The sequence below is a fragment of the Dreissena polymorpha genome, chromosome 7, assembly GCF_020536995.1.
Source record: "Dreissena polymorpha isolate Duluth1 chromosome 7, UMN_Dpol_1.0, whole genome shotgun sequence".
Classification (NCBI taxonomy): Eukaryota; Metazoa; Mollusca; class Bivalvia; order Myida; family Dreissenidae; genus Dreissena; species Dreissena polymorpha.
In genome coordinates, this window is record NC_068361.1 from 9,369,147 (window position 1) to 9,386,685 (window position 17,539).

Here is a 17,539-nt window from a genome sequence, read left to right on the forward strand (position 1 = left end):
CAAACAATCACATTTAAACTCAAATTATTGAACAAAAAATATAAATTTAAGCTAGAAATCGAAACTTAAATACAATGTCTGCACTAAAAACACAATACCAATAGTTTTTATACGCCCGTCTATGACGGGACGTATTATGGTATACCCCGCGTCCGTCCGTCTGTTAATGTCGTACGCTACGTCAAATATCCTTTGACAGATTTTCTTCAAATTTTAACACAATCTTAATATTGATAAACCCTGATCCCCTTTCGTTTTTGACGGAATTCTGAATTGTCGTTCCAGAGTTATGGGACTTTGTTCGTCAAAATTTCGTGATTTCATTGAATGTCCTACTGTAGCTATATAAAAATGTTAAAGTTGTTATAACTTTGGTATGCTTGGACCTAGAGTCTTGAAACTTGACATGAAGGTTGGCCAGAACTAGTAAGTAACCACTGGACATTTCAAGGTCATTCATTTGAAGGTCAAGGTCACTGTGACCTTGAATGTAAAAATGTTAAAGTTGTTATAACTTTGGTATGCTTGGACCTAGAGTCTTGAAACTTGACATGAAGGTTGGCCAGAACTAGTAAGTAACCCCTGGACATTTCAAGGTCATTCATTTGAAGGTCAAGGTCACTGTGACCTTGAATGTAAAAATGTTAAAGTTCTTATTTCATGTTATAACTTTGGTATGCTTGTACCTAGAGTCTTCAAACTTGAAATAAAGATTGGCCAGTACTAGAAGATGACCACTGGTCATTTCAATGTCATTCATTTGAAGGTCAAGGTCACTGTGACCTTAAATGTTAAAATGTTAAAATTGTTATAACTTTGGTATGCTTGGACATAGAGTCTTCAAACTTGACATGAAGGTTTGCAAGCACACTTAGATGACCACTGGTCATTTCAAGGTCATTCATTCTAAGGTCAAGGTCACTGTGACCTTAAATGTTATTGTTGTTCATGTATCCTACCGTAGCTCAAATATCCCCCGATGGATTTTTTATACGCCCGTCTATGACGGGACGTATTATGGTATACCCCGCGTCCGTCTGTCCGTCCGTCCGTCCGTCTGTTAATGTCGTACGCTACGTCAAATATCCTTTGACAGATTTTCTTCAAATTTTAACACAATCTTAATATTGATAAACCCTGATCCCCTTTCGTTTTTGACGGAATTCTGAATTGTCGTTCCAGAGTTATGGGACTTTGTTCGTCAAAATTTCGTGATTTCATTGAATGTCCTACTGTAGCTCAAATATCCTTCGATGGATTTTTTTCAAATTTCAACACAATCTTAATATTGATAAACCCTGATCCCCTTTCGTTTTTGACGGAATTCTGAATTGTCGTTCCAGAGTTATGGGACTTTGTTCGTCAAAATTTCGTGATTTCCATGCTCATGTACTTATAAAATAAACCATGTATTCAAATACAAATAAACTGAAGTAAAAAAATGATTCAAAGGGTTATTTATTACCTTACTACTTCATTGGCGAACGACGGGCGTATCATGCGCTCATGGCGCAGCTTTTATTACAATAACACATTCGACATGTACATGTACTTCCAACAACACGCCAACCGCTATTTTCAAAGCGAATGTGTAGAGTAGCATTTCAACAATAAAGACAAAATGGAACTGGATTTTAACGTAGATCTAGTGCGCAAATTGGAAGTGATTACAGTAATTTATTTTTCAACTTGTCAATCTCCGTAGTATACGTTTAGTTGTGAGATGTTAACGGTTTCCCAAAAAAAACATGCCTTCGCTGCGAAGTCAAAGTTGGTGGGGAACGAGACTGCTTGTGGATTTCGAGTTGCTGGAAGTTTGTAACGAAGCTGCTTTTGTGCAATATTCAGCGATTTTGCAAGCTGTGTGTTTGAAGTCGGAGATATATATTGCTGACATTAATGATGTGTACGTTCTTGTGACCACTGATCTGCATATGATGCCAGTGGGAGAGCATCCCGAATCCCACATAGTCTGCAACAGATGTTTCCTGGTCGAGTGGTTGGTAAGTTTCATCGTTATACATGCATATTACACATTTTACATTATTTGTGCTATTTTTGACACCCATTTTTCATGCTGATGAACCAACGGTCAGTGCCAGTAGTCCTACTGTTATTGGTCTGTGTGCTTGTTGAAAGTACATGTAGAAAGGGTTGTTTAGCTTCAATAAGCCATGTTGCTATTTTTTGGATAAAATTTATTGCAGTGGGCTTTTTATCTTTGTGCAGCAACCTCGGCCGCCTCATTTTTTGAAAACATTAGTCGCACACTGTTCATATTGTGGAAAAATGAGTCGCGCACTGTTCACAGTGAGAAAAATGGGTGGTGACTATTCAGTGATTTTTTTTGCTTTAATTTGTTACAGCCTGTGCCTTTTGAATTGGGAAAATAAGCGCGATAAACCGTGAAATTGGGAAAAATAGCGCGATAAACCATGAACTTGGGAAAAATTAACATTAATCATTATAAATAGGATTATAAGTAACAGAAGTGATATTGTGATATTGTTTTTAAGTGCATGTTCAGGGAGTTTTCTAGAAAAGGAGTCTGGTCAAATTGTTGTTTTTTTAATCAATAAAAGTGGCAAGTTTGGGAATGATTTATGGACAAAAATGACTAAATTCAAGTTATATATTTTGTAAGTTTTATGAGACTTCTTTCTAAAAAAAAAAAAAAAAAATGTTTTTTTTTTTTGGAAGTTGGGCTTTTTTGGGGAAATTTTGGTCAGAATTTTGGGAAAAAACGTGTATTTTTGCGATTGGGAAGCAGCCGAAATTCGGCTGTAAATTTGAGCAAAAAAAATCACTGACTATTCAACAATGTGAAAAAATGAGTCGCGCATTGTTTAAAATTCTTAAAATATCAGTCGCAAACATTAGAAAATTGTAAAAAAAATTGTCTCACAATGTTGGAAATTGTGAAATATGAGTCGCACAATGTTGAAGGTTGTAAAAAATGAACCTCGCGATCTAGACAATTATGGAAAAATAAGTCAGGGGACAAAAATTCCACTCGTCCGCTCATATTGACAAGTGAAAACTTTATAAGGACAAGTGAATTTCCCTAAAGCGCTCGTCCTACAGGACAAGAGGAAAAGCAGATGTTAAAATATGTATTTTAGGACCTGTAAATAATTAAATAAAATCATTTTCTTAAAGCATATCTATTCCGAAAGTAGAACGAGAATGAACTGGAAATAGTAATTGTAAATTTCATACAACAGGTGCGCATTGTTATGCGAGACTAAGTCCCGAGTACATGTAAATGTTGGTGTCAATGTTGACAGGGAACCATCCAACTGCATTCACTGTAAGTGTTGATTTTTAAAGAATTATTTAACTGCAGAGTACAGTTTATAACTAGTCTGAATTTCGTCCGAAAAATATCTGACATTTGAGCGTTCTTTAAAGGGATGGGGGGGGGTTGATGTTCAAACGTCCGAAACAGAAATCACGCAAGCATTAGAAAAAGTAAAACAGCAGTCTTCATTAATTTATTTTGTGTTCCTCATAAAGAACTTATTTCACTGCTTAACATTTCTTTTTTGATCAGCTGGCATGAATAACTGAGTAAGCAGCATTTTAGCAGTGATATAGGCAATTTTATTAGTCATATGAGCCCTTTGAAAAATTTATTTCACACATATTCAAGGACGAGTGCATGTGTTTGCAGGACGAGTGCAAATTTAAATGCACTCGTCCTGCAGGACGAGTGCAGTTTAGAAATATTTTTGTCCCCTATAAGTTGCACACTGTTCAAAATTGTGAACAAATTTGACTTGTGACTGTTGGAAATTGTGAAAATAATTTATTGAGCATTGTTCAAATTTGTGAAAATATGAGTCTCAAACTGTTCAAATTTGTGAGAAAAAAAAAAGTCGCTAACTGTTCAAAAATGTGAAAAAATGAGTTGCACACTTTTTTAAATATTGACCATTTGCATTGCAAATTCCTCTAATTAAAATACTGACCATTTGCATTGCAAATTCCTCTAATTTGTGACAAAACAGCTATCGCTAGTAATGATTGAGGAAAAAAACAAGTCTATTATAAAAAAGGTTTCAGTTTAAAGATATTCGTAATTATTTTTTATTTAAAGTTGATTACGGCCATATCATATGCCTATATTATCTAGGGCTGTAACCAATACACTAGGTGACGAATACGATACGTATCAGGAATACAGGGTAGCGAATATGAATATTTATTCGTGAATATGAATTTCAATGAACAAAAGTAATACTGACAACTTGATATGACATTATATAGTATGAAACTATGTGTAATTGTCAATTTGATTAATTGAGTATCATTGCATACTGAAAATATGACATATAACACTTTGAAATAACAAAACACTGCAAATTGTCATCGTCTCATCGTCTTTTTTGGGGAAACCAAAGTAGCGCCAGACAAACAACGTGTATTTGGCAGGCATGTCAACGATACCAATAGCATTCCTTGTGCAAGGCTCCATGTTTGTTGATAAGTTGCACAATCATTGTCGTAAAGATAAACAAAAAAGAAATTGCATCTGCTTATCCTTTGTGTGTATGTTTAAGCATCAAATCATTCGTATTTACCTAAATAAACATTAAACAACTACGAAAGATTTTTCAATTCATTTCAATGTCGTAAATATTTAACCGGTTCCTGCCATTTTTGTTGATAATCTCACTGTGTAACATAGTGGGTGGGGTAAACATGATGAAAAACACCGGAATTAGGAGAAGAACATTTAAATATAGGGGTTAATTGTATGAACATTCATTTGTAAGGTAAGATGATTAAACTTTCAAACTCGAACCACGTTGTTTGTATTCGTCAAATATTCGGTTCGGGAGGTGGCGAATAACGAATACGAATCATCCACAGCCGTATTCGAGTAATTCGAATGTATTTTTACAGTCCTAATATTATCATTTTTTTATAATGATATTGTGTGACAGTGGTCCTTATATAATATAAGGACAACTCTTGTGTTTTAACTGTTTAACAAATTAACAGTATATGTAAAGACTCACACTGGACAAATTAATCATTATATCTAAATTGAATGAATGAATGGGAAGAAAACATTTGTCCCTCTATTTACCTTTTTTTTTTTCATTATTGAGTTTTTTTTCTCTGACTCATGATATCAAATGGAAAAGATGAAACTGATCAAACAGCGAAGCTCTCGTATGGTATGAAATTACTGAGGAGGTATATCCCATACACCATCACTCACTTACTATGGCTTGATTGGTCATTTTCGGCTCGGGTTCTACTTACATGTACCCCAAGTACTCTAAAGTATACTTACATGTACTCCGGGTATGGTAAATATACTTAAACGTACCCGGTGATGTTAGACTGTACCCTAGTTGTATATCCGCCCAAAATCCGATGTCGTAAAACACGCTACTGATTACCGTAAAATGATATTGTTTACCTTAAACAAACTTCTTTTTCAAAATATCTGCATCATGTTGCTTTTTGAGTATGCGTTTAGATACTATAAAGGCTGTTTAGCAGAAAATTGACATAAATGTGAACATAATTAATTTTTACAAATTTGCCAACAACAACCGATTTAGCGTTAAAATTCACCAGTACGTTGTAGTATATTTATTGAACCCAGGGTACATGTCAGTGTACTTAAGAGTACCTGAGGTGCATGTAAGTACATGTAGTACCCGAGGCGAAAATGACCAATGGAGCCTTACTAACTGTATAATGATTATATCTCACAAACTACCTTTACCTTGTTGTGTTTATCAACCATAAATTTATGTAAATTCTGGCTTTTTTACTTTAATTTTCCATTCCATTGATAGCGCAATTTTTGTCTTATCTCGTATGATATTATTTTACTCTTTGGATTTCAATGAAGACAAGCTAAAAGTGTCATTTTATTTTACAAACAAATCAAAGATGTATTTTAATATTTAGTGTTTGTCATGCATAATTCAGTGTTTTCCAAAAAAAATTGAGTAGCCAGTTATATGGCCAGCAACTATGCAGTAAAACTAAAGCATTTGTGACATTTTACTTGATATACTTTGGGAAAATAGTTGGCGTCTAGAGTAAATGTAACCGGCGAAATGGCCCGCTGCCGGTCTTACAGAGAACACTGATAATGGTAAACTAAATAAAAAAACTCGCTGCGACTGGATTATGGTTTTGTAAAATTGTTTTTTGGGTCATAATATGGTCAGCATTCAATACAAATGTTATTATAAAGTATTGTGGTTTAAAATTCATTTTGAGAATGGGATGGAAGAACAGAAAATGAAAGGGTATACAGGGATGAAAATTAGTGGTTTCCCGTGAGCCCAGGGCAAGTAGCTTTGGCCTGGGCAACTCAATTTCCAAAGTTGATAGTCCGGCCGGGCAACTTTTTTTTTTTAAAGCTTAAAACAATTCAGTGCAATAAAAATTGAAACAATTGACCACCATGGATCAATACTAGTTAAATAACATTCATTATTTAGGAATAGGAAATGATCAAATTCAGGCTCATAATAAAACATCAAACATTGAGTAGTGCAATGTCAGCAAATTTATTTAATTATCTATTATTTTATTAAAAGAAAGTATAATATACACATGTACATATTTCTGGGCTCGTTATTTTTTATCTGGGCAACCAAAATACTAAAGATGGTTGCCAGTGCGGGCAACCAATAGTAATAAGTTAGTTTTAATCAATGAAATATCATTGTAACTTTATTGTTATAAGCATTGCATTAAAGTTGTGATTGAGGTAAGCTTGTTTTTATTAATATAGTATATTTACTTTTTAGCTCGACTATTATATATGAAATATATAAAGTGGAGCTATCCTACTGACCCTGGCATTGGCGTTAGCGTGCAAATTTATAGTTTGCGTACCACCCCAAATATTTCCTATGTCCCTTGACGTATTGCTTCCATATTTTGCATATTTCTTAACCAACATGTCCCCAACCTAAATACAAGAGCAGACAACTGTTTCACTTGCATTTCGTAAGAATTATGACACTTTTTCCATGTAGAATATGCATATTATTGATAACTCTACAGTGTTTGAAATTCGCACTAGCCCGGGGCTAGTTGATCTTGTTTCGGGCTACTGAATTTCCATGGGTACTAGCCCGATTGGGCTATTGATTTTTCGAACCATACCTTAGAGGGTTTATTTAGCTTCGTATCGCGTTTCCTCACCCTTCCGATTATGTTGACATGACAGAGTTTGAATGACATTTTTTTTTGATACCGTGCGAATAAATTGCGGATCTACCCAGCTTGTTCAATTTGCTGTACTTTCAGAAAACCATACAAGTCTACAAATGTTTTAAATGTCCGCCATCTTGGATTTGTAATGATCTATTGACGAATTAACACATTGCCATATCATATTTTAATAGAATATGTCAACCAAATTATATATTGATAGCGTAGTTGCTTGGTTACTTTTTACTGATTTTCAGTTTTGGCAGTCAAACGATATGCATATTTTATTTCACGTGCAAAGACTGACATTGATATGTTTTTGGACAGTTGTTTCCAGATACGGTATTATCTGTTGATTTTAATTTATTTTCGACATTCTTGATAAAAAAATATCTAGAATGATGAATACACATGCGATGTTACGGATGGTCTGGTTGATAATTTTTCACATTGTACTCACCAGAATTGGACCTAGAAAGACTATAAAAAAGAACAGTAAGCTAGGGGGAGGAGACACTGCCCTCTATTCGCTTTATCATACGGCCTCAGACTTTCGGCTAAATGTTTCGGATTTCAAATTTGGGACAATTGACATCTAAAATTATTTACAGACTGGATATATACCTTTGCATCTTGACTGCATGTAAGGTATTGATTGACGAATATCCTCATACATAAATATTATAATCGTATTGTGTCATTGAAATATTATAATAACATTTCCAGTTAGTTGGGATCAACTGTTAGTTGCAATCCCTATCAATTACACCCTACCTGCAATAAAATCTATCCAGAACCGCAAAAATATCAACTTATTTTAAAAACTTGTGATAAACAGTTCGGGCTAGTAAACTTTGGTTCGGGCTAGTGAAAAATTCCATCTGGTAGCCCGAACGGGCTAGTGGTTTCAAAAGTGAAATTTGCACACTGACTCTATGTTAAAGTGTGCGTACCACCCCAAATATTTCCTATATCCCTTGATATATTGCTTTCATATCTTGAATAATGTTAACGTGCATATTTTGTATTAACGTCTTGTTATTGTAGTGTACATATTTTTCGGATTTCGGACAGCCCATTCATCGAGTATTATTGTTGTGTTTTTGTGAGTACTCTTCATGTAAAATACTGCTGTTTAGATGTTCATTTTTAGTCGTATATATATCAGGATTCAATACCTATACCTTAGTGAAAATGGCATCGGAAGAACATTTGTTCATTGTACTAGATAGAATTAAACATTAAGATAGAATTAAACATTATATCTATCCATCTTATTGTTTATTGCAGTTTCAGTAATATTCTGTCTAAAAATGATTTCAACATGATATAATTTTAAATCATGGCTAGGAAATGTGTTTATATGAAGCAAAAATAAAAAATAGACGGTTCATTTTTTCCCCATTTACATGTATGTATATTTATCTATGTATACATCTTTTGTTGTAAACAGTTATGCGACATGTCCGAAAACGCCCAGGACAAATATATCGACGTAATGATTTTTTCACTTATGTGGGCGTATGTTGGCTCCACTTTACACGATACAGTCATTGTAGTCTAATTGAAAAATGCATCTTACAATGTGAGATGAGTTCTGGGTTCAAGCCCCAGCAGTGGCCTATCAAGTGTGAAATACGGAGCCATTATGATTAAATATACACAGTTATCTTTTTAAACAATACAATTAAATATAAGGAATAATGTTAAAGGGGAATTGCTGCTTAGCTATTTTTGACATTGAATAACAGGGTTTATATACACCCCAAGGATAAATGCTTCTAAATTTGTAAAAAAAACAAACAAGTCGAAGTGTGCAGATTATGAAACATTTGAACTTTCTGATGTCTTAAAGTTATTAAATGCCACTTAAAGTTTACTTTTTTTTATTTACAAAATGACCCATTTTGTGCTGTCCGTTATCGGTTAATGTTTTACGCTGTCAGGTCCAGAAGCGCTCATTCTGTAGCTTGTTTGGACCATAATCTATAATGCGACCAAGTTTCAGCAGATTCGGCCCAGTGGTTCTGATTTTATACGCTGTGCCTAGCTTTTATTGAGTATTAGTACTATTACTCACTGATTTATGCATATGAGCTCGGCTGTTTTCGGACAAAAGGTTTTGTCATAGCAAGCTCATTGTGTCATGAAGTGTCTTTTCGCCACCGGCGTCTGCCATGCTAAAACCTTAACATGAACCCATTGTACCCAGAATTTTTTTTCGTACCCATTTTTTTCGTACCCAAATATTTTTCTTAATCAAATGTTTTTCGTACCCAAATGTTTTTGTACCCATTTTTTTCCTTCTAAATTTTTTTTGTACCCAAATTTTTGTTTCGTACCCATTTTTTTCGTACCCAAATTTTTTCGTACCCAATTTTTTTTTTTCGGACCCATTTATTTCGTACCCAATTTTTTTTCGTACCCAATTTTTTTTCGTACCCACATGTTTTCGTACCCAAATTTTTTTTCGTACCCAAACTTTTTTTGTACCCAAACTTTTTCGTACCCACTCTTTTTTTTTACCCAAAATTTTTCGTACCCAATTTTTTTTCGTACCCAAATTTTTTCGTTCCCATTTTTTTTCTACCCAAATTTTTCGTACCCAAATTTTTTCGTACTCAATTATTTTTTCGTTCCCATTTTTTTCGTACCCAATTTTTTTTCGTATCCAAACGTTTTCGTACCCACATTTTTTTATTCTTACCCATTTATTTTTTTCGTACCCAAATGTTTTTCGTACCCAATTTTTTGGTAGAAATAATCGGTTTACAATTTGATTTGATCTCCCCACTCATTCCATCCTGCGAAACCCTTAAGGTGTCGCAACTCTGGTAATAAGGATAATATGGAATGAGTGATGTATTGGACGTCATCATTGATGACGTTCATTCGAACGAATGATAAAGGGGGCTAAGTTTCGTTAAGCTGGCGAGAATCACTGCGATTTGGGAGTCTTGAAAACTGGCCCAGCACGTTTGCTGAAATTTGACATGTATATGGACAAGAATGCGATCTACCTGTTGGCGTAGGCGTTATACCTGGCAAAAATCAAGTTTTCGAGTATTTTGCGTTTAAATACTTTTATGGGAAAGGGCACGCGCGCGTGACGTCATGAAAAGCGCTTAGGCTAGCTTCCATCTTGCTACGAAACAAAGAAACTGACGTTACGCGTTATTAATTCAGTTAGGCGTTTAATCGATAAACAAAGGCGTAATAATTGTGTTTGAATATCAATCGGTAGTACACATGCATGTCTTTTGTGCACATTGTGGTTTTTTAATGAACATGACATAAATCTATGTGTTATTCAACGTATTGAGTGCGACGAGTTAAAGAAAGGTTTACACGGCTAGGCTTTCCGAGATAAATGTAAGTACACACTGGTATTAGAATGGTATTCTGTTTATCCGATAATATCTTGAATATAAATGATATTCAGACAATTACATTATTAGGGTTTAATAATTTATTATTTAATCAATAAAAAAACGCAAGCAGCAAATCAATTAATTTCGTTTGTAGTGGAAACCGAAAGTAAACAAAGCAACCGTCAAAATGGCTGACGACATAGCAACGTAGGAATTAACGCTCAGAAATTATTTACAAAATAAGATCATCAGAAATGATGTAAAGTGAATGCTCATTCGCTGTTTTGTAGATAAGTATACGATCTATTGAAAAACCATAACATTTGACATAAAAACACCCGCGGATATGAAAATCTTCAGTGTAACGAAATAGCAGACATCACACGGCGTCTCTGATTCTACGCTGTTTGTCAAGGCCGATAATGAATGGAAATGCACAAACTCAGTAACTGGCAAGCATATATGCATTAGTAGGTTGTTTCGTGATTATTTAGAAACGACTACATAATTCTTTTGGTTCAGCCAGTGCAACTAAACAGAAATAAGTATAAAAAGTTTCTACACCTGACAACAATGTGCCAACTTAATACAAGGTAAGTTGTTTACATTATTTAAAATATTGCAAGCTTACAGTATACAACAATAAACAGCCGGTACAATGCAATGTCATCATTTTAATTTTAATAAGCCCGTGGTTAATTACCCTTTTAAATCTTATGGATCAATGCATCTCTAACACCTTCAATTGACTTGTTCGTGAAAAATATACACCCTCAGTGCATGTTATCCCATACACCATCACTCACTTACTAAGGCTCGATTGATCATTCTCGGCTCGGGTACTACTTACCGGTACATGTACCCCGGGTACTCTTAATTTTACTTACATGTACCCTGGGTATGGTAAATAAACTTAAACATACCCGCAAATATTAGATTGTATCCGAGTTGTATATCCGCCAAAAATCCGATGTCGTTAAACATGCTACCGATTAACGTAAAACAATATTGTTTACCTTAAACAAACTTCTCTTTTAAAAAATCTGCATCAACATGCTTTTTAGTATGAGTGTTGAGAGGACGCCGTAGGAATAAGCAAGTAATCAAGAATACGTCTCTGTTTCTGCTTTTATTTCCTTCATGTATAATGACGATAAGGATTGACGACTAACATCGACGACAATGATCACAAGCATTTAAGACTAACACTGACAACAAGCATTGGCGACTAGATGTAACATTGACGATTCTCTACAATAAATGAAATTAACAGTAATAAATGAATAATAAGATTATAGTACAACAGATATGCTTTTCAAAGTATAATATAATAGCATACACTCATTAGAATAAGATGTTTCATAAATAACATTTTGAAACATTTTCAATAAATATAGAAATATCTTAAACAATATTTATTACACAGCATTAATTAATTGTTAAAACATAATATAAATACCGAATATGGTGTTCCCCATTTAACGGACCTTGGTAACCAAATAATGTTTCTTTAAAAAAATCTATGACGGTAAAAAGTGAACGTGCGATGTCGCGGAAAATATTATACTTGACGACGTCATACAATGACGCGACTTTAAACAATTTAAGATTTAAAATTAAATCACATTATTGATTTTAACAATGAGTTTTGATAATATAAATGCCATTTAACAGAAAATTGACATAAATGTAAACATAATTAATTTTTACAAAATAGCCGACAACAACCGATTTAGTGTTAAAATTTCCGCGTACGTTTTAGTATATTTACTGTACCCAGGGTACGAGCCTTACTAACTGTATTATTATTATATCTCACCGACTACAAGGTACCTTTACCTTGTTGTGTTTATCAACCTGGAATTTATGTAAAATCCGGCTAATTAGTAACAGATGTGATACACTGAGATAAAGATATTGCCTTAGTCCTTATGTATTTGAGGCTGTTTCCATAAATAATTAAGAAGTAACTTTTTACAGCTTGATAGATTTTTTTAAAAATAAATAACTCAGAAAAAAGTTTATCAATTACAGAATAATTATTGATTTTATATAAAATGGCTCCTTTGTAATGTTTAAATGCTACAATTTTCAATCGACCAGTAATGACCAGTATTGACCGGTTTTAACCAGGTATTGACCGCCGGCCCGGTCAATACTCAATTGACCTGTCAATATGCCAACCCTGCATTGAAGCCTAATATGCATTTATCTATTATTATTTGGGCACAAATAATTTTACTGTGTGAAGACCCTACATAAAAATGCTGATTTTTTTCTTACTTGGTACCTGGCGACACACATTTTCAAGTCTATTTCATTAAATTTGGCATAGATATTTATAAAATTGGCATCGTATGAACCAGTAGTCATAGTATAAGCAACATTGAAGCCTAATATGCATTCATCTATTATTAATTGGGCACAAATAATTTTACTGTGTGAAGACCCTACATAAAAATGCTGATTTTTTTCTTACTTGGTACCTGGCGACACACATTTTCAAGTCTTTTTCATTAAATTTGGCATAGATATTTTAAAAAATGGCATCGTATGAACAAGTAGTCATAGTATAAGCAACATTGAAGCCTAATATGCATTCATCTACATGTATTATTATTTGGGCACAAACAATTTTACCGTGTGAAGATCCTACATAAAAATGCTGATTTTTTTCTTATTTGGTACCTGGCGACACACATTTTCAAGTCGATTTCATTAAATTTGGCATAGATATTTATAAAAATGGCATCGTATGAACCATTAGTCATAGTATAAGCAACATTGAAGCCTAATATGCATTCATCTATTATTATTTTGGGCACAAATAATTTTACCATGTGTGAAGACCCTACATAAAAATGCTGATTTTTTTCTTAATTGGTACCTGGCGACACACATTTTCAATTCTATTTCATTAAATTTGGCATATATATTAATAAAAATGGCATTGTATGAACATGTCTTCATAGTATAAGCAACATTGAAGCCTAATATGCATTCATCTATTATTATTTGGGAACAAATAATTTTACCGTGTGAAGACCCTACATAAAAATGCTGATTTTTTTCTTACTTGGTACCTGGCGACACACATTTTCAAGTCTATTTCATTAAATTTGGCATAGATATTTATAAAATTGGCATCGTATGAACCAGTAGACATAGTATAAGCAACATTGAAGCCTAATATGCATTCATCTATTTTTATTTGGCCACAAATAATTTTACAGTGTGAAGACCCTACATAAAAATGCTGATTTCATCTATTATTATTTGGCCACAAATAATTTTACAGTGTGAAGACCCTACATAAAAATGCTGATTTTTTTTCTTACTTGGTATCTGGCGACACACATTTTCAAGTCTATTTCATTAAATTTGGCATATATATTAATAAAAATGGTATCGTATGAACTAGTCGTCATAGTATATTAGCAACATTGAAGCCTAATATACATTCATCTATTATTATTTGGGCACAAATAATTTTACCGTATGAAGACCCTACATAAAAATGCTGATTTTGTCTTACTTGGTACCTTGCGACACACAATGTCATATTCATCTACACAAATGTATCACATGTGTCAGAAAACACCCAGGACAAATATATGGACGGAATGATTTTTTCACTTATGTGGGTGTATGTTGGCTCCACTTCACACGATACAGTCATTGTAGTTTAATTGAAAAACGCATCTTACAATGTGAGATGAGTTCTGGGTTCAGGCCCCAGCAGTGGCCTATCATGTGTGATATACAGAGCCATTATGATTAAATATACACAGTTATTTTTTTAAACAATACAATTAAATATAAGGAATAATGTTAAAGGGCATTGCTGCTTAGCCATTTTTGGGATTGTATTGTGATTTTTGGCCAAATTTGGCACTGAATAACAGGGTTTATATACATCCCAAGCATAAATGCTTCTAAATTTGTTTAAAAAAAACAAGTCGAAGTGTGCAGAATATTAAAAATTTGCAACTTTCTGATGTCTAAAGGTCATTAAATGCCACTTAAAGTTTACATTTTTTTGTACAAAATGACCCATTTTGTGCTGTCCATTATTGGTTAATGTTTTACGCCGTCAGGTCCAAAAACGCTCATTCTGTAGCTTGTTTGGACTATAATCTATAATGTGGCCAAGTTTCAGCAGATTCGGCCCAGTGGTTCTGATTTTATACGCAGTGACTAGCTTTTATTAGTCCACTACCGGTTTCACCGGAGGGGACTTATGGTTTGTGCTCTGTGTGTCCGTCAGTCAGTCAGTTAGTCTGTCACACTTTTCTGAATCCTGCGATAACTTGAAAAGTTCTTAATATTTTTTCATGAAACTTGAAACATGGATAGATGGCAATAAGGACATTATGCACGTAATTTCATTTTGTTCCTACGTCAAAAATTCTGGTTTCTATGACAATAAATAAAAAAATAAAATAAATTCTGACAATGGTGGAGCCGGTAGGGGACAAATTTGCTTGACAATAGTATTGTTGAGTATTACTCACTGACTTATGCATATGCGCTCGGCTGTTTTCGGAGAATACCTGAGGTATTGTCATAGCCAGCTCATCGTGTCGTGTCGTGTCTTTTCGCCGTCCGGCGTCCGCCATGCTAAAACCTTAACATTGACCCATTGTACCCACAATTTTCGTACCCACATTTTTTTTCGTAACCAAAATGTTCGTACCCACATTTGTTTAGTACCCAAAATTTGTGTTCCCACATTTTCTTACCCAAATTTTCGAACCCACATTTTTTTAGTTCCCACTCATTCCATCCCGCGAAACCCTTAAGGTGTCGCAACTCTAGTAATAAGGATAATATGGAATGAGTGATGTATTGGACGTCATCATTGATGACGTTCATTCGAACGAATGATAAAGGGGGCTAAGTTTCGTTAAGCTGGCGAGAATCACTGCGATTTGGGAGTCTTGAAAACTGGCCCAGCACGTTTGCTGAAATTTGACATGTATATGGACAAGAATGCGATCTACCTGTTGGCGTAGGCGTTATACCTGGCAAAAATCAAGTTTTCGAGTATTTTGCGTTTAAATACTTTTATGGGAAAGGGCACGCGCGCGTGACGTCATGAAAAGCGCTTAGGCTAGCTTCCATCTTGCTACGAAACAAAGAAACTGACGTTACGCGTTATTAATTCAGTTAGGCGTTTAATCGATAAACAAAGGCGTAATAATTGTGTTTGAATATCAATCGGTAGTACACATGCATGTCTTTTGTGCACATTGTGGTTTTTTAATGAACATGACATAAATCTATGTGTTATTCAACGTATTGAGTGCGACGAGTTAAAGAAAGGTTTACACGGCTAGGCTTTCCGAGATAAATGTAAGTACACACTGGTATTAGAATGGTATTCTGTTTATCCGATAATATCTTGAATATAAATGATATTCAGACAATTACATTATTAGGGTTTAATAATTTATTATTTAATCAATAAAAAAACGCAAGCAGCAAATCAATTAATTTCGTTTGTAGTGGAAACCGAAAGTAAACAAAGCAACCGTCAAAATGGCTGACGACATAGCAACGTAGGAATTAACGCTCAGAAATTATTTACAAAATAAGATCATCAGAAATGATGTAAAGTGAATGCTCATTCGCTGTTTTGTAGATAAGTATACGATCTATTGAAAAACCATAACATTTGACATAAAAACACCCGCGGATATGAAAATCTTCAGTGTAACGAAATAGCAGACATCACACGGCGTCTCTGATTCTACGCTGTTTGCCAAGGCCGATAATGAATGGAAATGCACAAACTCAGTAACTGGCAAGCATATATGCATTAGTAGGTTGTTTCGTGATTATTTAGAAACGACTACATAATTCTTTTGGTTCAGCCAGTGCAACTAAACAGAAATAAGTATAAAAAGTTTCTACACCTGACAACAATGTGCCAACTTAATACAAGGTAAGTTGTTTACATTATTTAAAATATTGCAAGCTTACAGTATACAACAATAAACAGCCGGTACAATGCAATGTCATCATTTTAATTTTAATAAGCCCGTGGTTAATTACCCTTTTAAATCTTATGGATCAATGCATCTCTAACACCTTCAATTGACTTGTTCGTGAAAAATATACACCCTCAGTGCATGTTATCCCATACACCATCACTCACTTACTAAGGCTCGATTGATCATTCTCGGCTCGGGTACTACTTACCGGTACATGTACCCCGGGTACTCTTAATTTTACTTACATGTACCCTGGGTATGGTAAATAAACTTAAACATACCCGCAAATATTAGATTGTATCCGAGTTGTATATCCGCCAAAAATCCGATGTCGTTAAACATGCTACCGATTAACGTAAAACAATATTGTTTACCTTAAACAAACTTCTCTTTTAAAAAATCTGCATCAACATGCTTTTTAGTATGAGTGTTGAGAGGACGCCGTAGGAATAAGCAAGTAATCAAGAATACGTCTCTGTTTCTGCTTTTATTTCCTTCATGTATAATGACGATAAGGATTGACGACTAACATCGACGACAATGATCACAAGCATTTAAGACTAACACTGACAACAAGCATTGGCGACTAGATGTAACATTGACGATTCTCTACAATAAATGAAATTAACAGTAATAAATGAATAATAAGATTATAGTACAACAGATATGCTTTTCAAAGTATAATATAATAGCATACACTCATTAGAATAAGATGTTTCATAAATAACATTTTGAAACATTTTCAATAAATATAGAAATATCTTAAACAATATTTATTACACAGCATTAATTGATTGTTAAAACATAATATAAATACCGAATATGGTGTTCCCCATTTAACGGACCTTGGTAACCAAATAATGTTTCTTTAAAAAAATCTATGACGGTAAAAAGTGAACGTGCGATGTCGCGGAAAATATTATACTTGACGACGTCATACAATGACGCGACTTTTTATATTATCAAAACTCATTG

General features: G+C 34.1%; 1 protein-coding gene across 1 annotated transcript in view; it reads left to right on the forward strand.

The window, feature by feature from the left end:
- The window catches only part of LOC127838402 (box C/D snoRNA protein 1-like), a 380,290-nt gene that overhangs the window by 266,772 nt on the left and 95,979 nt on the right, over positions 1-17,539 (forward strand). The gene's annotated exons all lie outside the window — the stretch shown is intronic.